The 26635-nt window shown below is 46.7% G+C and overlaps 1 long non-coding RNA gene across 1 annotated transcript; it reads right to left on the minus strand.

Annotated features, from left to right (window-relative positions):
• Nucleotides 1-2766: 2766 nt before the first annotated feature.
• Nucleotides 2767-26566, minus strand: LOC136498419 (uncharacterized). The gene is made up of 5 exons (XR_010769619.1): nt 26254-26566; nt 25463-25547; nt 24879-24959; nt 3478-3545; nt 2767-3003 (listed from the first exon to the last, which is right to left on the minus strand). It is a non-coding gene; the product is annotated as an uncharacterized lncRNA (long non-coding RNA).
• Nucleotides 26567-26635: the final 69 nt, after the last annotated feature.

The following is a 26635-nucleotide window of genomic DNA, read 5'->3' on the forward strand; positions in this document are numbered from 1 at the left end:
CGACCCAGACTTACGATCTATACTCGTACGGGAACTGTTTCAGATTTGATGAAGGAATGTGCTTAGGCGATTCCATGGTGGCAACACGGTCTTAACCAATCGGAGTGGATGTTGGCTATGGGAACCTGACTAGTGGACAATCAGGGTGTGGTTTACATGGTCGAGATGCTTGGTAGGGTCTCGTCTCTTTTTAATCATAGGTTCTGGCTTTTGACATGGGGTCCACATTAAAGGGATGAAAACAAATAGGATTAGTTGGGATAAACCATAAACCCTCTTTCATTTCCATTTTTACACTTATTATGAAAACAAAATCGAAATCAAGAAGGTTGAAAATAGGAATGAAAGTATGATTCACTTGAAACAAAAAAATATATATTTCGAACAGAAACATGTCATTGACGGTCGAGATAAAAAAAAAGATATAAGGGAAATGCCAATACATAGAACCAAAAAACATGACTTTACATGCTGACCTAACAAACTTGACATGGTAACACTATCAACACATAAATAATTCTACTTCGTATTGTAAGGTTTATAAGATGACAAGAATATAAGAGTGCAAGACTATAAGTCCATAATACAACAACCTAACCACCGGCCCACAATAGACGGGGTTAATACGTTGACAAATGGCCGACTATGCTGCATTATTGCATTTCTTAAAACAGGATATCCTGTATGGGTAAAAATGGACTATCCTAGCAAAAAAAAGCGAAAAAGGTAAAAAAAAACTTGTATAATTTTTGTCCTTTTTTCAAAATTTTTAAGAAAAAGAAAATTTCAAAAAATTGTCGAAACGACTGTCAATATGAATCCGGGCGCATTAAATGTAGAAATCAAGATTGAATTAATGGGATTTATCCTGACCTTTTCACCCCTACTCAAATGTACACATAAGAGTGAACACGAGTTTTAAATTTGAAGGTCCAATTTTGATATTTAAAGGATTGTCATGGATGGATTTAGACAAAACAATTATATTGGATTGATTTGGACGTTGACATTTTGTGCTTGTTTGGCATGGCTTAGACCATATTTGGATCCCTCCAGTTTTTGCCAATTTTTAAAAACGTAGCTTTTGGAAACGGGGTGATTCTTAAAAATCGTGAAGCTGTTGATACGTAGCTTTTGCTAGTTTATTGTGACCTATAGAGCAATAAATGAAGTCAGATTCTAAAAATAGGGATCCAAACAAACCAACAGTTTTTGCTCATAATCCAGATTTTAGAAGAGATGCAAAAACTGTTTTTTAAGAATCCGAAACTGATCCAAACATAGCCTCAGTGTCCTAACGCTCCTCTATCGAAGCAAGAGCCAGGAGTTGAAGGAGCAAATCATGGCTCCATGTCCGTACATGAAAAGGGCTCCAGCTCTCCAAATGCACATAAATGCTTCTCCTCGTGTGGCCATTTGGTGCCGCTCAGCAGCTCCTCACCAAATGATCCCTTAGTATTGAAAATGGATTAGATCTTAGATTTTAATTAAACTTCTCTATTTAGATCTGAATTCTAATCCACTACCACATTTAGAGTTGCATGCGCTAGCGTTCATGTGGCATAACCGCCTAATCTAATATCTCCCAGGAGTACTTGTCTTTCATCAGACACTAAGTACTCAAGAGAGGACATTAAACTACGCAGTTCCATCGAGCACACCCCAAGAAAGAACTCAAAAATCCATATTTTTTCATCAGGATCATAAGTGAGACAATAAAGCTTACAACATTCTTAAGCCATTTCTTACAACACTTTATTACAGTAATAGAATATTATCTCAATTGATTATAACAGCGAAATATAACAATGTTATCAGAGTTACAGAGGAAACAAAGATTAATTTAATGACATAATGGAGCATTAACCTAGTGGACATTTATATACGGGATATGCTAGCAGATTTTACATCTTTTCTTATAAAAACCTTTAGTGAGGGTTATAAATAAACACTACGGTCGTAGCGTGAAAGGAATTCTCTCTGAACCCACCAGGAGGTTTCTACACACAAGCGTCAGCTCTATGTATCCTCCAATCACCTGCACATATTGCGACTAATTTGCGAGACGAATTTTTTAAACCTAATTAGTCCATGATTTGACAATGTGGTGCTACAGTAAAGCTACCGTTGCGCGCACTAATGACGGATTAATTAGTCTTAATAAATTTGTCTCATGAAATACCAAGAACTTATATAATTTATTTTATTATTACTATCAAACACTCCTGTATGACACACCTAAATATGAATTTAAATAAGACCCTACGATCCGGCTGAGTGGCTGACCTTTGTGCAGTGCCGGTTGCCGCTGCCTCCCGCGGGATGATACGCTTGCAGTCGCCGGCGCGCCATGTGCCCTCTGTGCTCTCTCACCCAACTCGACATGGTGCTCGTACCGTGGACCGTGGTAGGTTGGTACTGCAGCGATGCCCCTAATTGATAAACGTTCATCCAAACTAAACCCAGCGAATGAATCTCGGACATCCAATTTTGATGACGTTCCGTTCTCTCTCTTTTCTGTCGGGCGTTGTGGACGTACAGACATTCATTCTCTTTTCGTGGACGTGCTGGGTCTAAAGTGCTCGCACATTTTATTTTATTTTATTTTTTAGAAGCACACGCATAAGTTAGAAAACTGAGTTACACAACATAACTTCAAAGAATAACTTAACAACGCTAAGTTATACAATATTACTTTTTTCTTTTTTTTTGCAAAATTTACATTTTGAAAAACAGATGCGAGAATAACATTCTTTTATGTTTCATGAGCATTTTTTTCTTTTCAGAAATTAATCATTCGGGAACATGGGAATAGGGTTTAAAAATTGGTGGGGGGAGCAAAGTAAAAGTAACTTTTACAACATATACTACACAACAAATTCCATAATATGATGCAAACTAGCAACCAGATAAATAATTACTTTCATAACTTCTGCAACTATAATAGCCTCAGCATCTCTGTAACTATGTCATTGAGCATATCTGTGTCTTCAATTGAAAGATCTGCAAAATATTTTAATATTTAAAATAATAAATAAAAACAAAAGTTCACAATAAGAAAAAACATAAGTTAATAGGGAAAATAAGATGACTATCTAACATACAGATGAAACACAAGTTAAATACATAACTCTGATCAGTAAGTTAATTAAATAAGTTCGGTAGCATAGACATGAAAACACAAGTTAGATATATAACTTTGTATAGTAACTTAATCAAATAAGTTAGTTCGCATGCATATAAAAACATAAGTTAGATACACAACTCTATAGAATAAGTTAATCAACTAAGTTAGGTAGCACACATGAAAACAAAAATAGATAAATAACTCTGTTATTTAACATAGCACAAAAAAAAACTATATAGAACAAATGTATAGAGTAAATTAAGAAGCACATTTGAGTGAAGAATCTCATAAAAAATAGAAGAAACTATTTCAATAGCAATGAATGTAATAAATTAAGTAGAAAATCGTACCTGTTATACCTTGTTGATGCAGAATTTGAACATGGTCGAATAACATGGTCAAATCGTCAACCGCTCCCCTATAAAACCGATTTTACAATATGGTCAAATCACATGGGTCCAATAACATTATAGACAGCATGCACAAACTTATTACAATATATGCTAATTGGATGCTTCTCAAGAAAGCCCAGTTAAGCCTAGACAAAGCTAAAATAATCCTCAAAGATTCTGTATTTACTCATGACAGTGTTGATTTATAGAAGTGCATGAAAAAGAGGCTAAGTACAATATAAAAGAATATTGTGTTGGGGAGTAAACACTATCCTGCGTTGGTGCATGCATGGGCTGATGCTGAGCTAACCTAGTATCACTAGCTAGAGCCTCCATGTTAATTACTTCCTAACAAGACATAACAATTCAATCTGTACCTTTTTACCTAACCCATTAATTTAGCCTCTCGATCAGCCTGTTCGGTTGGCTGGTTCATTTCGTTGCTGGTTCGTGAAGAAGTACTGTTGGCTGATTTGTGTGAGAGAAAAATATTGTTCTGGCTGGAAATTTAAGATCGTGTAAAGAAACACCGCACACCCTAATCAGGGGGGGTGACCTTCATTATATAGCCTAATAGGCTAGGGTTACAATGTACAAGGCCAATGGGCCGTACACCCAATATAGGCTGTTACTATTATATTCTAACATCCTCCCTCAGTCTAAGCGGGAGTGTCACGAACACAAAGACTGGATCTAAAGTCAGTGAACAACTGTACAGGTAACCCTTTGGTCATAATGTCCGCGAACTGATGAGACGATGGAACATGGAGCACCCGAACCTGTCCCAAAGCAACCTTCTCACGGACGAAGTGAATATCTATCTCAATATGCTTCGTGCGACGATGATGAACTGGATTGGCGGTCATGTAGACGGCACTGACATTGTCGCAGTAGACGATCGTCGCCGAAGAGATGGGTGCGTGGAGCTCCTGAAGTAACTGACGAAGCCAACAAGTCTCAGCCACAGCGTGCGCAACAGCACGATACTCAGCCTCCGCACTCGAACGAGAGACCGTAGTCTGTCGTTTGGAGGACCAAGAGACTAAGTTGTCGCCGAGGAAGACACAGTAGCCTGAAGTGGAGCGCCGAGAATCTAGACAACCAGCCCAATCGGCATCGGAGTAGGCGATCAAGCTGGTGATGCTGCCTGTGCCGATGTGAAGCCCGGTGGACATGGTGCCCTTGACATACCGCAGGACACGCTTGAGCATCGCAAGATGAGGCTCTCGCGGGGCGTGCATGAAGAGGCAGACCTGCTGAACTGCATAGGCGAGGTCCGGACGAGTCAGCGTGAGATACTGTAGCGCACCGGCGAGGCTGCGGTACTGAGTGGCATCCGCCACCGGAACGCCGTCCGTAGCAGAGAGCTTGGCATGAGTGTCAACAGGAGTCGCCGTAGAATGACACTCAGCCATGCCGGCGCGCTGGAGCAGGTCCACAGCGTACTAGCGCTGAGACAGGAAGAGACCGTCAGCAGAACGCGTGACAGAGATCCCGAGGAAGTGATGAAGGTCCCCGAGATCTGTCATGGCGAACTCGGAGTGAAGGAGCTCGGTGATGCGACGAAGAAGCGTAGTCGAAGAGGCTGTCAGAATGATGTCGTCGACGTAGAGCAGCAAGTAGGCGATGTTGGCACCCTGAAAGCATCTAGGCCCCTAGTTGGATTTCGGTGATTAATGTCAATACAAGATTACTATGACTAACGTGTGTTTTGCAGAGGCAATTAAGTTAGGTCATTGTAATAGAAATCGATTGGGCAATCGAGGTTGTCATGCCCCTACGATGGATATCGTTTCGGTTTTCAAAGGACGCACGACAAGGTTAAGGATAACTAGTTCTAAGTGTCAATTGGAGTTGGAGAGACACTTAGAGTAGTTTAGGACTTTGTTTTTCCTTTGGCCGTACTATGAAGGGGGGTATGAACGGGTAGCTTGACCTAGTTGAGTCTAGTGAGTTAGGTGTGGTGCACACTTGTTAAAACTAGCTCGAGGCAGCTCCTATGAATGCCTAAGATCCTTTGGAGCAAACTTCATTCACATATGTTCGAAAGTTGGAAGTGAATGGAGGGTCAAACACTGACCGGACGCTGGATCCGGTGCGACCGGACGCTGGCCGCAGGGTCCGGTCAGTTCGTTTGACTGAGGTGGTTAAGTCTGTTGTGACCGGACGCTGGAAGGTTGTGTGATCGGACGCTGAGGGCTAGCGTCCGGTCGACTCCAGTAAGGGTCCAGACTTGGAAAAGAGTGACCGGACGCGTCCGGTCAGTGTGACCGGACCCTGTGTATCCAGCGTCCGGTCGTTTACAGTAAGCATCCAAGAGCGACCGGACGCGTCCGGTCGGTACTGACCGGACCCTGGCAGCGTCCGGTCATCACTTGAAAACTGGTTCGCGGGTTGAACTGACCGGAGCGTCCGGTCATCACGACCGGAGCGTCCGGTCACCCCGCAGAAGCTCATAACGGTTAGTTTTTCAGGCTGCCTTATAAATAGAAGCTCCACTCGTGAGTGGAGCAACTTTTGCTCATTCCAACAGCTGAGAAACACGTTTGTGAGTGCCAAGAAGAGCAAGGTCCTAGTGAGGTGTTTGTGATTTGAGAATCCAAGAGAGTAGCCTCACTAGCAAATCAAGAGTAGCAAAGTGTGCATCCATCTTCTCATTAGGCTTCGCGTGGTCAAGTGAGAGTTCGTGCTTGTTACTCTTGGTGATCGCCATCACCTAGACGGCTTGGTGGTGATTGGGAGTTTGGTGTTCACCCGGCGGAGCTTGTGGGTGACCCAACTCAAGTTGTGAGCGGCTTTGGGTGATTCGCCGCGACGGAGTGTCGAAGAATCAACCCGTAAAGAGCACTTGATCCTTGCGCGGATCAAGGGGGAGCTACACCCTTGCGCGGGTGCTCCAACGAGGACTAGTGGAGAGTGGCGACTCTTCGATACCTCGGCAAAACATCGCCGCGTTCCTTTCTCTCCCTATTTACTTTGAGCACTTACTTTGAGTATTTACTTTGAGCAATTCAATACTTGTTTTACATCCATAGAATTGCTTGCTTGAGTAAGGTTGGAACATAGGTGGTGAGTTCGTTGTGCATTAGTTTGATAGAAACACTTTTCTAGGCACAAGGGGTTAATTGGGCTATCCGTAGGATTTGTTTATTGCAAGAGAATTTCGAATTAGCCCAATTCACCCCCCCTCTTGGGCATCTTGATCCTTTCAATTGGTATCAGAGCCTCGTGCTCACGTTTTTAAGCTTAATCGCTTAGAGCAAGATGTCTCACGGGGATGGACCTCCTCCTATCTTTGAGGGAGATGATTTTCCATATTGGAAAATCCGCATGGAGGCATACTTAGAAGCTCTAGATGTTAGAATTCTTAGAGCCGCCTCTCAAGGGTTCCCCGCACCTAGGAATGCCGCACAACTTCAAGGCGATGAAGTAAATTATGAGAAATGGAATGCAAAGGCTCGCAACACCATTTTTAGAGGCCTTTGCAAAGAGGTGTTCAATCGTGTAAGGAACCACAAAGACGCCCATGCTCTATGGTCGGACGTTTGTGCGCTCCATGAGGGAACCAAGAGTGAGCGTGAGGAACGCTATCATCTTGTGATTAAAAAGCTAAATTCTTTTGAGATGTTTCCCAAAGAAAGTGCTAATGAGATGTATTCTCGATTAAATGTTCTTGTAGAGGAAGTCAATGGGCTTGGACTTACTCAAATGTCACCATCCGATGTTGTGAGAAAAATCTTGAGTGTCCTCCCCATTGATAAATATGGGCACATTGTGACCGTGCTACATCAAGGTGATCTTTCCACCGCTACACCGACACAAATCTTGGGAAAGATCAATGCTCATGAGATGTACATGCACATCACACCACAAGATGGCTCATCCTCTACAAAGAAGAAAGAGAAGGACTTAGCATTCAAAGCTAGCCAAGACAAGGGCAAAGCAAAACTTGAGTATGAGAGCTCAAGTGATGAAGATGATGAAGAAAGTCTTGCCCTCATGGTGAAGAAGACCACCAAGATGCTAAAAAGGCTAAATAAGAGTGGCATCAAGTTTGATGGCAAGAAGAAGTTCTTCACAAGCTCAAGAAGAAAGCCAATCTCCGAGATGGATTGCTACAATTGTGGCGAACTTGGCCATCTAGCTCATCAATGCACAAAGCCCAAGAAAGACAAGTTCAAGAACAAGGGCAAGAAAGATGATTCAAGTGATGAAGATGAAAAGAAGAAGAACAAGCCATACAAGAAGAGAGATGGCAAAAAGAGGGACTTCTACAAGAAGAAGAAGAGTGGCAAGGCCTACATTGTCGGTGATTGGCTCACGAACATTGATTCATCAAGTGGATCATCCGATGATGAGAGTGATGATGAAAAGGTGGCCGCCATTGCTATTGATCTTGCATCTTCACCGCCACCATCGCCATCATCCTCTACACACCTATGCCTTATGGCCAAAGGTGAACGCAAGGTAACTAAGAGTGATGATAGTAGTGATGATGAACATGCTAGTGATGATAGTGATAGCGATGATGATAACTCACCTACATATGATGATCTTGTCAAAATACTAAGAAAATATACTAAGATCATTAGAAAGAGTAGAGCCACAAATGAAAAACTTGATGCTAAAAATGATTCACTCTTAGCTAAGTGTGATACATTAGAAAAGGCTAATGATGAGCTCAAAGAAACAAATGATTCTATATCATCCAAACTCAAGGAGCTCAAATCTTCTAAGAAAGAGCTTAAAGATAAAAATGATAAACTTGAGTGGGTGCACAATGAGCTTGTCACTAGTCACCATAAGCTAAAAGATGAATATACAACTCTAAAGATCAATTATGATACCCTTATTATTGCACAAGAATTCTTACCAAATGAGCCACATGATGCTACTAACCATGTTGTTAAGATTGATATAGCTACCTCATGTGATGATTTAATTGATGAAAGCATTGAGCATGGATCTAGTAGCAAGGGCAAGCAAGTGGTTGAGTGCAATGACTATGATGAGTTTGTCAAGCTCAAGAGTGACAATGAGAAGCTCATGAAAGATCTTGAAGAAATAAAAAGTCACAACACCATTGTGCTAGAAACTCTTGATCATGACAAAGAGGTGATCCTTGAGAATGAGAAGCTAAAAGAAGAAATCAAGAAACTCAAGGAGGAAAAGAACAATGATATTCTCAAAGAAGAGAACAAGAAGCTCAAGATGGAGAAAGAGCATCTCAAGGTGGGATTGAGCAAGTTTGCTAGAGGCAAGCATCTCCAAAGTGAGCTACTCATGAATGCCGTCATGAAGATGGATAGAAGTGGCATTGGATACATGGCAAGTGTAGAGAAGAAGAAGGCTCAAGCTCAACACCAACAATCAAAGCCAAAGCCAAAGCCAAAGAGATGTTTTGAGTGTGGACAAGAAGGCCACTTTGCTCATGAGTGTCAAACTCCACCACCACAACCCTTGCCCAAGCATGCTAGACCCTTTGCTTTCAACGCTCACTACATGCTTAGAAAAGATTCAAGTGGAAAGATGAAAGTCATGTTCTTAGGTCCCCCCAACAAGAGTAGGCCTAAGAAAATTTGGGTGGCTAAGTCACTTGTTGAGAAGGTGAAGGGCCCTCAACAAGCTTGGATCCCTAAAGCTTGAATCTCTTGTGTGTAGGTGAACTACAAGACCGGTGGAAGTCATTGGGTTATTGATAGTGGTTGCACTCAACATATGACCGGTGATCCACGTATGTTCACCTCACTAGATGAAGAGGTAGATGGACAAGAGAAAATAACATTTGGAGATAATTCTAAGGGCAAGGTCAAAGGATTGGGCAAAGTGGCAATATCAAATGATCATTCCATCTCCAATGTGCTCTATGTTGCTTCATTGAGCTTCAACTTGCTATCCGTTGGGCAATTGTGTGATCTTGGCTTTCAATGCTTATTCACCGAGAAGGAGGTTGTTGTATCCAAGGTAGATGACAATCAAGTGATATTCAATGGATTTAGATACAACAATTTATATCTAGTTGACTTCACCTCCGAAGATGCAAACTTGAAGACTTGCCTATTCACCAAAATAACACTTGGGTGGCTATGGCATAGAAGACTTGCTCATGTTGGGATGAGCTCACTCAAGAAGCTCATGAAGAATGATTTGGTGAGAGGGTTGAAGGATGTGAAGTTTGAGAAGGACAAGCTTTGTAGTGCATGTCAAGCCGGCAAGCAAGTTGCAAACACTCATCCAACCAAAGCTTTCATGTCAACCACAAGAGTGCTAGAACTCCTACACATGGATTTATTTGGACCAACAACATACAAGAGTTTGGGAGGAAATCTCTATTGTCTTGTGATTGTGGATGACTATTCAAGATATACGTGGGTGTTCTTCCTTCATGACAAATCCGAAGTTGCATCATGTTTCAAAAAGTTTGCCAAGAGAGCTCAAAATGAATTTGAAGTGAAGCTAAAGAAGATAAGAAGTGACAATGGCAAAGAGTTTGATAACACAAACATAGAAGCTTATTGTGATGAAGTTGGAATCAAACATGAAGTCTCCGCAACCTATACTCCTCAACAAAATGGTGTAGTTGAGAGGAAGAACCGGACTTTGATCACTCTTGCAAGGACAATGCTAGATGAGTACAACACTCCCGAAGCTCTATGGGCGGAAGCAATCAACACCGCATGTTATGCATCCAACCGCCTATTTCTTCAAAAGTTCCTTGTCAAGACACCATATGAGTTGCTAAATGGGAAGAAGCCGGACGTCTCTTTCTTTAGGGTGTTTGGTTGCAAGTGCTACATCTACAAGAAGCGGCAACACCTAGGGAAGTTTCAAAGGCGTTGTGATATAGGTTTTCTTGTTGGTTACTCATTAAAGTCCAAAGCATATAGAGTATTTAATCATGCCACCGGCTTGGTTGAAGAAACATATGATGTGGAATTTGATGAATCTAACGGCTCCCAAGGAGCACATGAGAATCTTGATGATGTAGGTGATGAACCATTGAGGGAAGCTATGAAGAATATTCCGGTGGGAGACATCAAGCCAAAAGATGATGAAGATGATGTACAAGTCATTAATCAACCCTCTTCATCAAATGTACCACAAGATGGTGAAAAAGTTGGGAGAGTAGAAAATGAAGATACTCATATCTCCCATGAACAAATGGCGGTACAAGCACAAGATGTTGATGCTCCACAACCTCCTCCTCAAGTGGTCAATAGAAGAAATACACCTCTCCTACAAGATCATCCACAAGATCTCATCATAGGGAGTCCAACAAAGGGGGTGATGACTCGATCTTAAAAACTTACTTCATTTATTGCTCATCACTCCTTTGTCTCTTGCTATGAGCCTACCAAGGTAGAAGATGCTCTTAAAGATCCGGATTGGATCAATGCCATGCATGAAGAGTTGAACAACTTCACTCGCAATGAAGTTTGGAATCTTGAAGAGCGACCAAAAGATGCAAGAGTCATTGGAACAAAGTGGGTGTTCCGCAACAAGCAAGATGATCAAGGTGTTGTTGTGAGGAACAAGGCAAGACTAGTGGCAAAGGGGTTCTCTCAAGTTGAAGGTTTAGATTTTGGAGAAACCTTTGCACCGGTTGCAAGATTAGAAGCCATCCGTATCCTTCTTGCATATGCATCACATCATGAAATGAAACTATATCAAATGGATGTGAAAAGTGCATTCTTAAATGGCTTTATTAATGAACTAGTCTATGTTGATCAACCTCCCGGGTTTGAAGACCCTAGATATCCTAATCATGTTTATAGGTTGTCCAAGACACTATATGGGCTTAAGCAAGCCCCAAGAGCTTGGTATGAGCGCCTTCGGGATTTCCTTATTGAGAAGGGCTTCACCATTGGGAAGGTCGACACCACACTATTCACCAAGAAGCTTGATGGGCATATCTTCATTTGTCAAGTATATGTTGATGATATCATCTTTGGATCATCAAATGAAGACTCATGCAAAGAATTTGGTGAATTGATGTCTAAGGAGTTCGAGATGTCAATGATTGGTGAGCTTACATTCTTTCTTGGTTTTCAAGTCAAGCAAATGAAAGAAGGCATCTTCATCTCTCAAGAGAAATACACAAAAGATCTTCTCAAGAGATTCAAGATGGATGAATGTAAGCCAATCAAGACCCCAATGCCTACTAATGGACATCTCGACCTAGATGAGGGAGGTAACTCGGTTGATCAAACTCTCTACCGTTCTATGATTGGTAGCTTGTTATATTTAACTGCATCTAGGCCCGACATCATGTTTAGTGTGTGTATGTGTGCTAGATTTCAAGCTAGTCCTAAGGAAACACATTTAATTGCCGTAAAAAGAATCCTTAGGTATCTTAAGCACACACCAAGCATTGGCCTTTGGTATCCCAAAGGAGCTTTATTTGAATTACTTGGCTATTCCGATTCGGACTACGCCGGATGCAAAGTTGATAGAAAGAGCACATCCGGAGGGTGCCATTTGCTTGGTAGATCACTTGTGTCTTGGTCCTCCAAGAAACAAAATAGTGTGGCTTTGTCCACCGCCGAAGCGGAATACATTGCCGCGGGTGCTTGTTGTGCACAAATATTATACATGAAACAAACTTTACTAGACTATGGAGTAGTTCTAGAGAAAGTACCTCTTTTGTGCGACAATGAAAGTGCGGTAAAACTTGCAAATAATCCGGTTCAACACTCTCGCACCAAGCATATAGATATCCGCCATCACTTTCTAAGAGATCATGTGGCTAAAAATAATATATCACTAGAAGGTGTAAGATCTGAAGATTAAGATCTGAAGATCAACTAGCGGATATCTTCACTAAACCGCTAGATGAAGCTACATTTTGTAGATTGCGGAACGAGCTCAATGTACTTGATTTTTGTAACTTCACTAAAAATTGAGCTTGTGTTGTCCCTTGCATTCATTATAAAATACGACATGTTTAATTTGTGGCAATGCATATAGGGCTTGTCTAACATGGTTAAGATAACCGCCGAAAAGCGTGTGAAGAAGCTTAACCTTGGATCAAACTTGACAAGCAACTAGATTTACTTACAAATATTACATATGCATGAATGTTGTTTTGTCATTTTGTTCCATTTGCTTTCTTGTTGCCTATTTTCTTAAAAAGAATTATAGCCTAAGGCAAAATATTTTGAAAAATATGAGGGTTTGAGAGAGGTCACTCACATCAGTCCCAATTGGTGTTTATTTGGATCTTATTCAAGTTGGGACTTGATTGGGAACAGGTAGCGCGAAGGTATGTTGAAGAATTGCTGGGAAAGGTGCACCGGACGCTGCACCGGACGCTGCTGTCCAGCGTCCGGTCAGTTCACAGGAGGTGAACTGCTGTTGAAGGAGTGACCGGACGCTGCGTCTGTGCGTCCGGTCAGAAAGGGCTCAGCGTCCGGTCGATCGGAGGATGACAGAGTTGTACTGACCGGACCCTGCCTGCGTCCGGTCATGGACCACCGGACGCGTCCGGTCGCGATTCCAGAGGATTTGGACCTCTCTGGAATCGACCAGACGCTGGGTGGTAGCGTCCGGTCGCTACCACCGGAGCGTCCGGTCAGTGGATCTCGCGCGACTTCATGTCTCTATTTCGATTTCCTTTTCTGTCACGGTTTGGGGGATTATATTAACGGGCCTTCAAGTTTTTCTCTCCTCTGACCTAACCAGTGCCGCCACCTCCTCGCGCCCAATCTCGCGCACGCGCCGCCGCTGCCTCACCAAGTCGCCGCCGTCCTTTTGCGCCACCGCGCTCAGCCCTCTTGCCGCACCATTGCGCCGCCATATCCTCGCGCCTCACCTGCGCCCGCGCCTCCGTGCGCCTACCTAGCCGCGCCGTCGTGTCTTCGCCTCGCCGCGCCTCCACGCTCGGCCCCCGCTCGCCAGTCGCGCTCCAGCCGAGCCACCGCGCCAGCTCGCCTCTGCTGCACCTCGCCGGTCACCTCGTGCCCAAGCTCGCTGTCCAATCGTTGCCCAGGGCCATCCTCCCATTGATTGGTATGGCAATCTTTGTATTTCAATCTTGATCTCAAATTATGACCTAGATCAAATTCTAATCGCACTGATTCCCCATTGCATTCAGGGCGTCTGACCTAACCCTAACCCGGTTCCGAGAATCCCCCGCGTGATATCTTATCTCTTCTCGGATCGCTGATCGTCAGGTAGAAAGCCACTCGATTCAATTTCGCATCTACATTGCTTTCTCTGTTAGGATTTCGCATCCATTAGATATATGGTATTTATTTGTATATCCATCTATTCTATCGTGCAGCGAGTCGGTTCCGTTGTGTTTCGTCTGGCAGTTGGCAGTAAACTCGGAGCCAAGCTCGCGAGTAAGGATCGAGGCCAAGCCTCGAAAGCAGCAGTTTGACAGTTGATCTTCATCAGCGACAGTTCACCATCTTGTCAGTTCAGATGGCTCGCACCAAGAATGTTGGTGGTGGTCCAGGTGATGATGATCGGAGGCCCCCGCCTCGACAGCCAGCCGGATCCAAAGGCAAGTCAACCAAGCAAGTAACATCCAAGAAGCGGAAGTACCCCAACGTAGAGACAGCAAGAGCAGCAGCTGTTGCAGAGGCCGCAGAGCGTGCCGAGAGAGGTGGTACCCGCAGCGGAGTTGTCATTGCAGATCAGCCAGTTTCACCCGCAGTCAGAGCTGCGATTGAGGAGGCTGAGCGTCGTCATGGTAGTCCAGCTGGGACTGCCACGTTGGCGGGACGACGGGTTGCCATTGAGGAGGGTCCGTCAGCATAGCAGCAGCCCCCAACAGCAGAGCCTCAGCCAGCCCAGGAGACTCAGGAGAGTCAGGAGACCGAGCCGGCACCTCAGCTACGTCGCTCGAGTCGCACCAGTGCTGCAGTTCCACCGAGGCCAGTTACACGGCGCAGGGGTTCACGTCCTCCGCCCAGACCTCAGGGTCCGCCTTCAGTGGTTCACCTCGACTTGAGGGCCGCTACAGCCAGGCAGGTTCAGCAGCTGCGGTTTGTTGAGTTTGAGGTATGGTTTCCTCCGAGGAGGGATGAGAGAGCAGCTGAGGGGTTCTACACGCCACTGCATGAGGATTTCTACAATGCATATCTTAACAGTGGGGCAGTGTTCAGATCACAGAGGGTCTGTCAGATAGAGTCCATTGTGGCAGCAGCCGGAGAGGGCATTCGGCAATACTTGTCATATTTGCCAGGATTGTCAGATCTGATTGGACGGACGGGGATATATGTACCATCTTGGGTCCGTCAGTTTTATGCCTCACTCTACATCGATCCTCATCACAGATTCATTCACTTTGCTTTCAACGGCAAAGACCACAGAGTGACTAGTGGCAGAGCCAGGGAGATACTGAGACTACAGGAGCAACCTATAAAGATGCATGAGGTTTGCTATGGACAGCAGGGACCTCCCAGGCGTCCCCATGGAGGGTTGGTACCCCTACAGACTTAGTGCGGCATTGCTTCAAGGAGCCATTTGGTGAGGGGTCGAGCAGGAACCCCAGTGACTTGACTCCTACAGCGAGGATACTAGAGGCCATCATCAGGAGGACACTGCTTCCCAGGTTGGGATACAGGGAGGGCCTGACTCGCTTACAGCTCTGGCTTCTCAATGCCATCATGCAGATGACAGTGTTTGACATCTGGGACCTCCTTCTTTCTGAGATGGAGGATACTATAGCTGAGGGATTCAAGGGTCGCAGGCAGCTTCCCTATGCTCACTGGATCACCTTCCTCATTCGCAGAGTTGTGATGGATAAGCCCACTGCATGATGGATGAGTATACAGGTGCCACCACAGAGTTCCCAGCTTACAACCTGTCACAGCGGATCAGACACGCCACTCCTCAGGCACCCAGTCAGCCTAGCCGTCGCCCCGACGTGCCAGAGTCTGCAGCTCAGCAGGATGAGATCATCAGAGGGATTGCAGCTACTGAGGAGGAGGAGCTAGAGGCACAGCAGGAGGTGAGCGAGTACAGTGATAGCTCCGACGACGACTACCAGCCTATACCTCAGATGCCTCCACGCAGACACGATGCAGAGGCTGGTAGCTCCAGTTCTGCTCCACCTGCTCCACAGACAGACCCCGCTCTCATTGCTATTCTTGAGCGGATGCAGCAAGATCAGACACGACAGGCACAGGAGACAGCTGCCAACTTCGCACAGTTTCAGGCTCGTCAGGACGAGTTCCAACGGCAGCAGCAGCTCCTTCAGCACCAGCAGCTACTAATGCAGCAGCAGCTCATGGGATTCATGCAGCATGTAGTGACAGCTATTGGGGTCCCAATGCCACAGCCTTCGCCCCAGCTTGCACAGCCTCCTACCACTTCGACGACTCTAGCAGTACAGCCCATCGGGCTTCAGAGTCAGGGACAGCCTCTAGTTCAGTTCACGTCACCTCCAGTACAGGTGTCCCAGTGGTTAGCCTCACCGGGTGTTGCCCCGCAGTTCACGCCTTTTCAGACGGGCTTTACACCAGAGCAGTCTTCCTCGCTGTTCGTGCCTGAGTCGTCAGTCTCCAGGAGTCTTGGAGCATCATTCAGCGAGTTGACCGGCATGCCTACTCCGCCTCACATGCATACTGCCGGACCGTCTACAGCAGCTCCAGCTATCATGACCACTCAGAGGCTCCCCTCGTCTGTCGCCTCGTCAGATCCTACGACAGACTTACTTGCAGCGTCACAGGCAGCACCAGCCCCAGCTCAGACCCAGACCGCTTCAGCGACACTTCCTGCTTCAGAGGGTCAGTCAGTTCAAAGCTCAGGATCAGATGATGATGCCGCCCAGTTCCATCTTGCTCCACGTACTTCAGCGCCCGACTCGTCCGCTGCAGCCCCGCCGTCCGACCCTTAGGTTTTGGTGTTTGACGCCAAAGGGGGAGAGGGTTTGAGTATGTAGACTCAGGGGGAGCGAGTTTTAGGGGGGCTAGTTATCTAGTATTAGCTAATTATATACATTTGGAGTTTCATTTGTGTGATACACTATTACTTATGCATTCGTGTGTTTACTTTCATGCATACTATTATATATATGTGATAGTGCTATCTACGTGATTGTGATATTTGACATGTGTGATTTCTACTTTGCTTTATCTATATGTCATATCACTTGAGTAATGCTCATTTGCCCTTTGCTTCCGCGGTTATACTTCGAAGCAAATGAGCTTTGTAATTAGTACTCATGCTTAATTCATATCCTTTGAGTACATTGTGTTGGCTTGGGTCATATAAGCTTGACTAACTCTTTTGTTCTTATTGACAAAAGCTTATATGAACCAAGTCCGTCAAAAACCTCACTCCATAACATACTCGAGGTGGTATTGTCATCAATCACCAAAAAGGGGAGATTGAAAGCATCTAGGCCCCTAGTTGGATTTCGGTGATTAATGTCAATACAAGATTACTATAACTAACGTGTGTTTTGCAGAGGCAATTAAGTTAGGTCATTGTAATAGAGATCGATTGGGCAATCGAGGTTGTCATGCCCCTACGATGGATATCGTTTCGGTTTTCAAAGGACGCACGACAAGGTTAAGGATAACTAGTTCTAAGTGTCAATTGGAGTTGGAGAGACACTTAGAGTAGTTTAGGACTTTGTTTTTCCTTTGGCCGTACTATGAAGGGGGGTATGAACGGGTAGCTTGACCTAGTTGAGTCTAGTGAGTTAGGTGTGGTGCACACTTGTTAAAACTAGCTCGAGGCAGCTCCTATGAATGCCTAAGATCCTTTGGAGCAAACTTCATTCACATATGTTCGAAAGTTGGAAGTGAATGGAGGGTCAAACACTGACCGGACGCTGGATCCGGTGCGACCGGACGCTGGCCGCAGGGTCCGGTCAGTTCGTTTGACTGAGGTGGTTAAGTCTGTTGTGACCGGACGCTGGAAGGTTGTGTGATCGGACGCTGAGGGCTAGCGTCCGGTCGACTCCAGTAAGGGTCCAGACTTGGAAAAGAGTGACCGGACGCGTCCGGTCAGTGTGACCGGACCCTGTGTATCCAGCGTCCGGTCGTTTACAGTAAGCATCCAAGAGCGACCGGACGCGTCCGGTCGGTACTGACCGGACCCTGGCAGCGTCCGGTCATCACTTGAAAACTGGTTCGCGGGTTGAACTGACCGGAGCGTCCGGTCATCACGACCGGAGCGTCCGGTCACCCCGCAGAAGCTCATAACGGTTAGTTTTTCAGGCTGCCTTATAAATAGAAGCTCCACTCGTGAGTGGAGCAACTTTTGCTCATTCCAACAGCTGAGAAACACGTTTGTGAGTGCCAAGAAGAGCAAGGTCCTAGTGAGGTGTTTGTGATTTGAGAATCCAAGAGAGTAGCCTCACTAGCAAATCAAGAGTAGCAAAGTGTGCATCCATCTTCTCATTAGGCTTCGCGTGGTCAAGTGAGAGTTCGTGCTTGTTACTCTTGGTGATCGCCATCACCTAGACGGCTTGGTGGTGATTGGGAGTTTGGTGTTCACCCGGCGGAGCTTGTGGGTGACCCAACTCAAGTTGTGAGCGGCTTTGGGTGATTCGCCGCGACGGAGTGTCGAAGAATCAACCCGTAAAGAGCACTTGATCCTTGCGCGGATCAAGGGGGAGCTACACCCTTGCGCGGGTGCTCCAACGAGGACTAGTGGAGAGTGGCGACTCTTCGATACCTCGGCAAAACATCGCCGCGTTCCTTTCTCTCCCTATTTACTTTGAGCACTTACTTTGAGTATTTACTTTGAGCAATTCAATACTTGTTTTACATCCATAGAATTGCTTGCTTGAGTAAGGTTGGAACATAGGTGGTGAGTTCGTTGTGCATTAGTTTGATAGAAACACTTTTCTAGGCACAAGGGGTTAATTGGGCTATCCGTAGGATTTGTTTATTGCAAGAGAATTTCGAATTAGCCCAATTCACCCCCCCTCTTGGGCATCTTGATCCTTTCACACCCGCTTTGTAAATAAAGAGGGACGTGTCGGAGGTCGAAGCAGTGAAGCCGGACCGCTGAATGGAGCCGGAGAACCGCTGGTGCCACGCCCTGGGCGCCTGCTTGAGTCCATACAAGGACTTTTGCAGGAGACAGACGTGGTCGGGAGCCGCCGGGTCGACGAAGCCGGGCGGCTGCTGGCAGTAGATGGTCTCGTTCAGATGGCCGTGAAGAAAGGCGTTCTTCACGTCCAGCTGATGTATCGGCCAGGAGCGAGAGGCGGCGATGCTGAGGATGACCTGGATGGTGGCCGGTTTGACAACCGGGCTGAACGTCTCGTCGTAGTCGATGCCGTACCGCTGCGAGAAGCCACGAACGACCCATCTGGCTTTATGACGAGCCAGAGAGCCGTCAGCATTATACTTGTGCTTGAAGACCCACTTGCCGGTGATGACGTTGACACGAGGCGGTCGAGGAACAAGACGCCAGGTGCCATTGTCCACAAGTGCCTTGTATTCTTCAGTCATCGCCGCGCGCCAATTAGCATCGGCGAGCGCAGCACGGGTGTTGCCTGGCAGCGGAGAAGCCAGGTTGGAGGTCGAGACGGTGAAGCCATACCGCTGCATGGGCGGCGGCAGTGAACCCGTCCGGGAACGAGTCTCCCGCGCAAGAGGCTCTGGAGCCTAGGGTGCCGCTGCCTGCGGCGATGGAGCCAAGGGCACCTTCGGCTGCTGCTGGTCCGTCGGCGGCGCCGGCTGAGGAGTCGGTGGCGGACGCGGACGACGAGTGTAGTGGATGCCGAACCGCTGCCGATCAGCTGCAACGGCGGGGGCACCGGCCGGCGTACGAGAAGCCGAGGGGGTAGGCGGGTCCGGCCGGAGTGCCTGGGGCAGCCTGTAGGCAGCACCATGCCACAGGATGGCAGGATCCAGCCCGACGGGGTCGCCGGCATCGTCTGTTGCAGACGAGGCAGGCGCAACCGAGGACCGCGAGTGCCAAACGTCTGAGGTAGACGGGGCAGGCGCGGGAAGTATATCCTGTATCAAAAAATCAAGAGAATCCGGTTGGGGCTTGGAAGCCGCAAACGGAAAGTGAGTCTCATAAAAAACGTGGCGAGAGATGATGATCTTGCGAGTAGAAAGATCAAGACACCGGTAGCCCTTCTGGGAAGGAGGGTAACCAAGGAAGACACACGCTGCTGAGCGAGGAGACAGTTTATGGGAAGTCGTGGCACTAAGGTTCGGATAGCACAGGCAACCGAAAACTCGGAGGATGGAGTAGTCTGGCATTTTGCGGTGAAGAAGATGATAGGGAATACCATTATGTATGGACGATGACGGCCGCCGGTTGATTAGAAACACAGCGGTGGAAAGAGCTTCGACCCAATAGGATGGAGGCATGGCGGCATGAAACAGAAGCGTGCGAACTGCATTGTTCAGTGTGCGAAGCATCCGCTCAGCTTTGCCGTTCTGGGCGGATGTGTAGGGGCACGAGGTGCGAAGCAGGATGCCGCGGCTAGCTAGGAAGGTAGCGGTGGCATTGTTGATGAACTCGGTGCCATTATCTGCCTGAAAACAGCGCACAGGAAAACTGAACTGTGTGTGAGCGTAAGCAACAAACTGGACAATGTGTTCATGAACTTCTGATTTATGGCGAAGAGGAAAGATCCAACAATAATGTGTATAATCATCAACTATGACAAGATAAAATTTATAGCCAGAAATACTCAAAACTGGAGAGGTCCAGACATCACAGTGAACAAGTTCAAAGGGAGCTGATGTACTAGAAACCGAACTAGCAAATGGTAGCCTAGCGTGCTTGCCAAGCTGACAGGCATGACAAATGTGGCGAGCTGCTTTATTACACTGGATAGCTGATAGCTTAGTTAGAGTGTTGACGATGGCGGGTGCAGGATGACCAAGGCGGGAGTGCCATAACTCCGGGGAGACGACAGCGACATGGCAGCGAGGTGGCATGTGATGTGGAATGGTGTAGAGATCCCCATTGCTATTGCACCGAAGAAGGACCGTCTTGGTCTGCAGATCCTTAACAGAAAAACCAGAGGCGTCAAACTCAATGGAACAGTTATTGTCGCGAGTAAGCTGTCGAACAGATAACAGATTACGAGTGAGTTGGGGAGCGACAAGAACATTATCAAGACGAAAAGGACGATCAGCTATTTGAATAACAGAAGTGCCACGACGATGAATAGGAATTGATTGACCGTTGCCGACCGTAATGGAGGACGGTGGCGACGGGAGATGGGAAAGTAAAATACCGTCATTGGAGGACATGTGAGATGTCGCACCGCTGTCCATGACCCAGGGTGCAGACCCGCCCTGGATCGCCATCTGGTTGAGGGCGGCAATCAAGCTTGCCGAGTCCCAGCTGCCCGGAGGCCCGTACGCCGGAGGACCGCCGGCAGTGGAGAACTGCGGAGGCGCGAAGGCGGTGTGTGCCTGTGGAGGAGGCGCAGGTGGTGCACCCCACTGCTACTGCTGCTGGGAAGACCACGGAGCAGCCCAAGGGTTGTAGTAAGCCTAGGGGCCGGCCGGCTGACGCCCGCCGAAACTGTCGCCTTGCTGCTGGTTGCGGCCACCGCCGCCATTGCCACCTTGCTGCTGGTGGCGCCAACCGCCGCTACTGCCACCGCCGCCGTTACCACCACGGCCGCCCTTGCCCTTGCCACCGCCCCCACGATTGGTGGACGCAGAAGGGTTAGACTGGCAGGATGGCGACGTGCAGGAGGAGGTGGTGGAGGCGGCCAGTGCTGAAGCTAAGGCCGCCTTGTCCTCGGTGCCAAGGCGGAGCTCCTTGACGCGGAGCATGTTGGTGGCAGACTTGAAGTCGGGAAGCGGCGACGTGTTGGAGATGATGTCGGCGGTGTTGGCGAAGCGGAGGTTGAGGCCACGCAGAAGATTGAGCACGAGCTGTGCAGGGGAGATGGTGTGACCGACCTCCCGGAGGGCATCAGCGGTGTGCTTCATCTGCTGGGCGTAGGCGTCGACGGAGAGGTCGCCCTGGGACAGGTTGTGGAAGTCCTGCTCGAGGACGACGGCGCGGGACTCCTTGTTCGCCTCGAACAAGGCCTCGATGGAGACCCACAGAGCGCGTGCATCCTGTTCAGGCTCCATGGCGAGGTCAAGGACGGCGTCGTCGACGGAGCCGTACATCCAGCCGCGGATGCAGGCATCAGGCTGAGACCACAGGGGGTCAGTCGGGCGCGCGTCCGCCGTGCCATCGATGTGGCCGAGCAGCCCGTACTTGCCGCAGAGAGCAGTGAAGAACGCCTTCCACTTGGAGTAGTTCGGGCGCTCGAGGCTGAGCGCGATGGGGACGTGCTGCTTCACGTTGACGGAGGCGTATGCGACGAAGAGAGGAGCAGCAACAGAATCCCCCATGGCGCCGGACGACTGGTGGCTGAGGGTGCCGGTTGTGGAGGAGGAACTCGACGACATGGGCGCGACTGGAAGGCAATCACGCGCGGACGCAGAGAAGATGCGCGACTGCCCCGGGCGTCAATCCGCGCGAAGCAGAGGACTCGACCGAGCCGCGCGGACGCAGAGAAGATGCGCGACTGCCCCGGGCGTCAATCCGCGCGAAGCAGAGGACTCGACCGAGCCGCGCGCAGGGTGCGACCGCACGCCGAAATCCGATCCGCGAGGCGCGCGTCGCGTGGGGGCGCGACGGAGGTCGTTCCGCGAGGCGCGACGGAGGCCGCGCGAGGAAGCGAAGGTGCATGCGGGGCCTGGGCTGGCGGCGGCGCGAAGGCGCACGCGGCCGATGGTGCGGTGGCGCGCGTTCTCAGGGAGAGCGCACGGGCAGAGGAGAAGCGAAGCGGAAGGTAAGGATCGTAATTAGGGATGATACCATGTAAAGAAACACCGCACACCCTAATCATGGGGGGGTGACCTTCATTATATAGCCTAATAGGCTAGGGTTACAATGTACAAGGCCAATGGGTCGTACACCCAATATGGGCTGTTACTATTATATTCTAACAGATCGTTTACGACAAGCCACAACCAAACGAACAGGCTGAGTTTGAACACCAAACTAAACTACAAAGCAAATATTATGCTAAAAAAGGAAAAGTAACTTACACAAGGCAATAATTCAGAATAGCAATGTAATAACAAAAGATGGTTTATATTATAGACACAGCCATTTCAAGAAGTTATATTATCTCTATATACTTTTTTATGAGGGGAAAGAGAGTAGATGGGTAGGAACAAGGAGTTCTATGAGCCACAGAAAATGCTATTGTACCTTAATTTATCTTTTACCTGTTATTACTCTGATCCTATCAATTATCAGATCGTTGATCATGAACTGAGTCCTGACACACTCCAGCTATACATGGTACTAAATGGGGTCAGGAAGTTCAGTAATAGGAAGCTAATAAGGTATGGGTTACTACATATATACTCCGAGCTACGGTACCTTAGGATATTAACGAATAATATAGTTTTTGACATTGGGATGACCGATGGCGATCATGAAAATTACTGACCTAAGGATCACTCTGGAATCTAGAGGATCCCTGTTCGGCTTGCTGAAATTTGGTTGATGCTGATTTGTTGTGAGATAAAAACATTATTCCTTCACTGAAAAATTCTACTGATAAGTTCAAGCGAACAGGTATATCCAACAAAACTATCGAAATCATATATACATATTACAATTTGAACCGCTATCATGCATGAAACTTGACTAGCACGCATGAACAAAGCTAATAAGAAACTGGTATAATAATATAATAAAGAACAAAGAGATGAATGTAAAAAACCAATTTGCGTTGGGTCAATTATCAAATCAAAGAAGAAGTAGTAGGCCCCAACTCTACAGCCCTAAGAACAAAAAAGGATAGTATCTGTAAAAAACCAATTTGCGTTGAGTCAATTATCAATCAAAGAAGTAGCAGGCCCAAACTCTATAGCCTAATAAGAACAAAAAAAAAGGATAGTATCTGAACAAGCTTGTTACGGAACGATACTAGAGCAAAGGTTCCAAATTAAGGAAGCAAAAAAAAGGACAATATCTGAAGAAACTAGCTACAGAACGAGACTAGAACGATAGCTTGGAAATTAAGGAAGCCAGACCTCATCTTAGTGAAGCTCCTAATCACACAGGCTAGCCAAATGGCAGTTGTATTGTAGGAACCAACACCTAGAAATCACAGATCTAATAATAACCAAAAAAATCAGTATATGTTGAGGACAGCTGGGAACACCTGAGGTCGGCGATCTGGGACTGACAGTACCTCGGCCAGCAGCTCTATCTGGTATATGTTGAGTAGAATAAACCATACTACTCCTTATATAAATAGCTGAAAAATCAGGATGGATAGGTGACAAGAGTGTTTTATTCTAGATTCATATGAGCTGCTATTCTTTGATGTTTATGTCAGTGATTTTTGTTCCTTGTAGTTTGCCTGCGGGATAAGAAATACCTCAGGCATACGGTATGTTGAAGGTGTCCAATGATCTTCTCATGAATGCATTGTTGACGAAAGATTTATAAATATGTACAAGCTATGGTTTTTAATTACATGTTTATGTTTATGAGATTGTGATTGTCAGTAAAAAAAGAGACCTCAGAGGTAAACAAGTTTAGCTTATGCAGCCAAAATTCAAACCCCAAGATGGTGAACCAAACTAGAATTAGGTAGAAATAATGTAGCGGTTGATAGTATTCTGAATTCAAATCCATTCTTCACTTCCATTGTGAGTTGAACAGGTCTTACCTACTTACTTACATACAAGCCCAATAAACTTTGAGAGCAATCATCAAAGTCTAAAAAATTAAGAGGGATCATATGACATATCTCATCCATTCGTAGCATGCATAACAAATGAATGAATTGCTATGATACTTCCATGTTATCTAAGCCATTGAGATGTTAAGCACTTTCAACTTCTGAAAAATAATGCTTAACATTTCTGGTCTCATTTAAAAAAATAAGATATAAATGGATTTTAAATGTTTTGAAGGATCTGTTAGCATCTTGGCAAAGAGTTTCACAGTCATGTAATGCGCGACATGAAAGCGTGCTGTCTTAAGCATGGCCGCGTCATTCAGACAAGACAAGCATATGAATGTGTCAAGACCAAATAAACAGTGGTCCACACACAAACACAAACAGTGCGGTGTCTAAGCATACCTGTACCATTCGTACACCAATTTCACTCACAACTCAACTCAACTAAATTAACTAAATTCAACAAAACAACTCTAAACATCTCAGCTAATTGACATTTTATAAGTGCAAATTCATATGCTTGTCGAACATACAAGTTTTGAGCAGAAACTTAAACATGCAAGTCGAACATACTAACTTGCAAACAAAACTAAACCATACAAGTTATCAGCAGAAACTTAAACATGCAAGTCGAACATACTAACTTGCAAACAAAACTTAACTATACAAGTTGAATATATAAATAGACCAAAACATCACTCACTAAGGATTCAGTTCCGGTGCTCTAACCGCTGTCACTCCTATCCTCATCAGTGGTTTTACCATTACCAGAAGAATTAGATTCCTAAATAAAAGAACATAGTTAGCACACTAACTAATAAAACATGAAACATTTGGTTATCTGACTGCTACTTCAACTAAACAAAACTAAAGAAAAAAAAACTCGACCTGCGGGGGGTTATGACGGCCCCCGGGTTTTCTTACTAAGAAGATCTTCTCACACAGATCGAGAAAACCCCCGAACCCCCGTCCACATCCTGACGCAGCGGTATCCTTGGCCAATGAGAAGGCATTTGCCGGACCTGGGCCGTGCGGCACTCAAGGCGCACACACACGGTACCACAGGCCGGACCAAACCCTGGGCCGGACCATTACTGCGCTTTGGCACATGGGACGGGCGAGGGGATTTTTTTAACCTCAGCCTGAAATTCGCTCCCACGGGGAGTCGAACTCAGGACCTGAGGAGTGCCGCCGGGACACCTAACCGTTTGAGCTAGGCACCCTTTGGCACAAAACTAAAGAAACAAATTGCCAAACACACTTCTAATTGCCAAACACACTTCTTACATCTTTATTAGAAGACTGCAACTCATAACTTGATTTGGACTTTTCTACTTCAGCAGAACTTTCTCCCTCATGACTCATGAGCCATCTATAACCAAATGTATTTCATAAAAAAAAAATCAGAATCAGTTAATAAAAGAGATCATAACTAATAGGATGAATCAGCTGACAGTATAATTCCTTCTTGTAATTTCATAACTAATTAATCCAACCTAACAGAATATACAATCCAAAAAGAATCAACAAATACACAGATTGTTCAGAAGATCAACGGTGGTAGCCTATCAGTGGCCAATCCCTGGAACTCTGCTGCTGTCTGTCAATGCTCAGGCAACATCTATCTAATCTATCACGCTCTTTCTCCTCATCAGGGATTGGCAATGAAGAGTAATAATCACCAATTCATAGCAACAAGCTGATGCCAATGTAGATTAGTCTTCCCTAGTCGCCAGTGAGGAAGGGATCTAAAATGCAGTAACAGATGCGGCCAGCTGCCGAGGCCGACCACGATGACTCGAACAGCACGGCCAACACGGGGGACAGAAGAGCAGCGAGAGGAGGGCGGTGGCGGCCACCAGGGCCAAGACGTTGCACGGCGACGACGCGGGAGCCGGGGTCGGAGCCGAGGACGGTGAACTGGCGGCGCCTGCGCAGCACATCGAAGGAAACCGGGAACGACGAACACCATACGGATACAGAAAAGAGAAAACCTAGAAAACTACTCGACACGACCTCGAATCGAATCCTCCAACAATGCAAATCACGGCGAAACGAGAGAGAGATCTCAGCAATACCTTGCGACGAATTCCGGAGAACACCCACCGGCGACCCCTCGAATCGACTCCCGGCGAGGTCGCCCCGAAGAGGTGGCCGTGCAGGGCAGGGGAGGAAAGCTGGGACGAGAGGAGGAGCGGGGAGAAGAGGACGGTGGCAGTCAGCGGGACCAGACGACGTGCGACTCCATGGGGGCAGGGATTGCCATCCCTCAAATCCAATCCCACCGAGGTCGCCCGAAGAGGAGAGCGATGGGGGAGATTAGGGGAAGATGAAGCGGAGCTGTTCAAAACCGCCCGCCCGCGTCGCTTCGCTGGGTTGTTGAGTTTTTCTGCGAGAGAGAGAATATTTCGAACGACGGAAAAGGAAAGGGGAACGAGACAAAAAAGGAAAAGAAAACGT

The sequence above is a fragment of the Miscanthus floridulus genome, chromosome 12 (genome assembly GCF_019320115.1).
Source record: "Miscanthus floridulus cultivar M001 chromosome 12, ASM1932011v1, whole genome shotgun sequence".
Taxonomy (NCBI): domain Eukaryota; kingdom Viridiplantae; phylum Streptophyta; class Magnoliopsida; order Poales; family Poaceae; genus Miscanthus; species Miscanthus floridulus.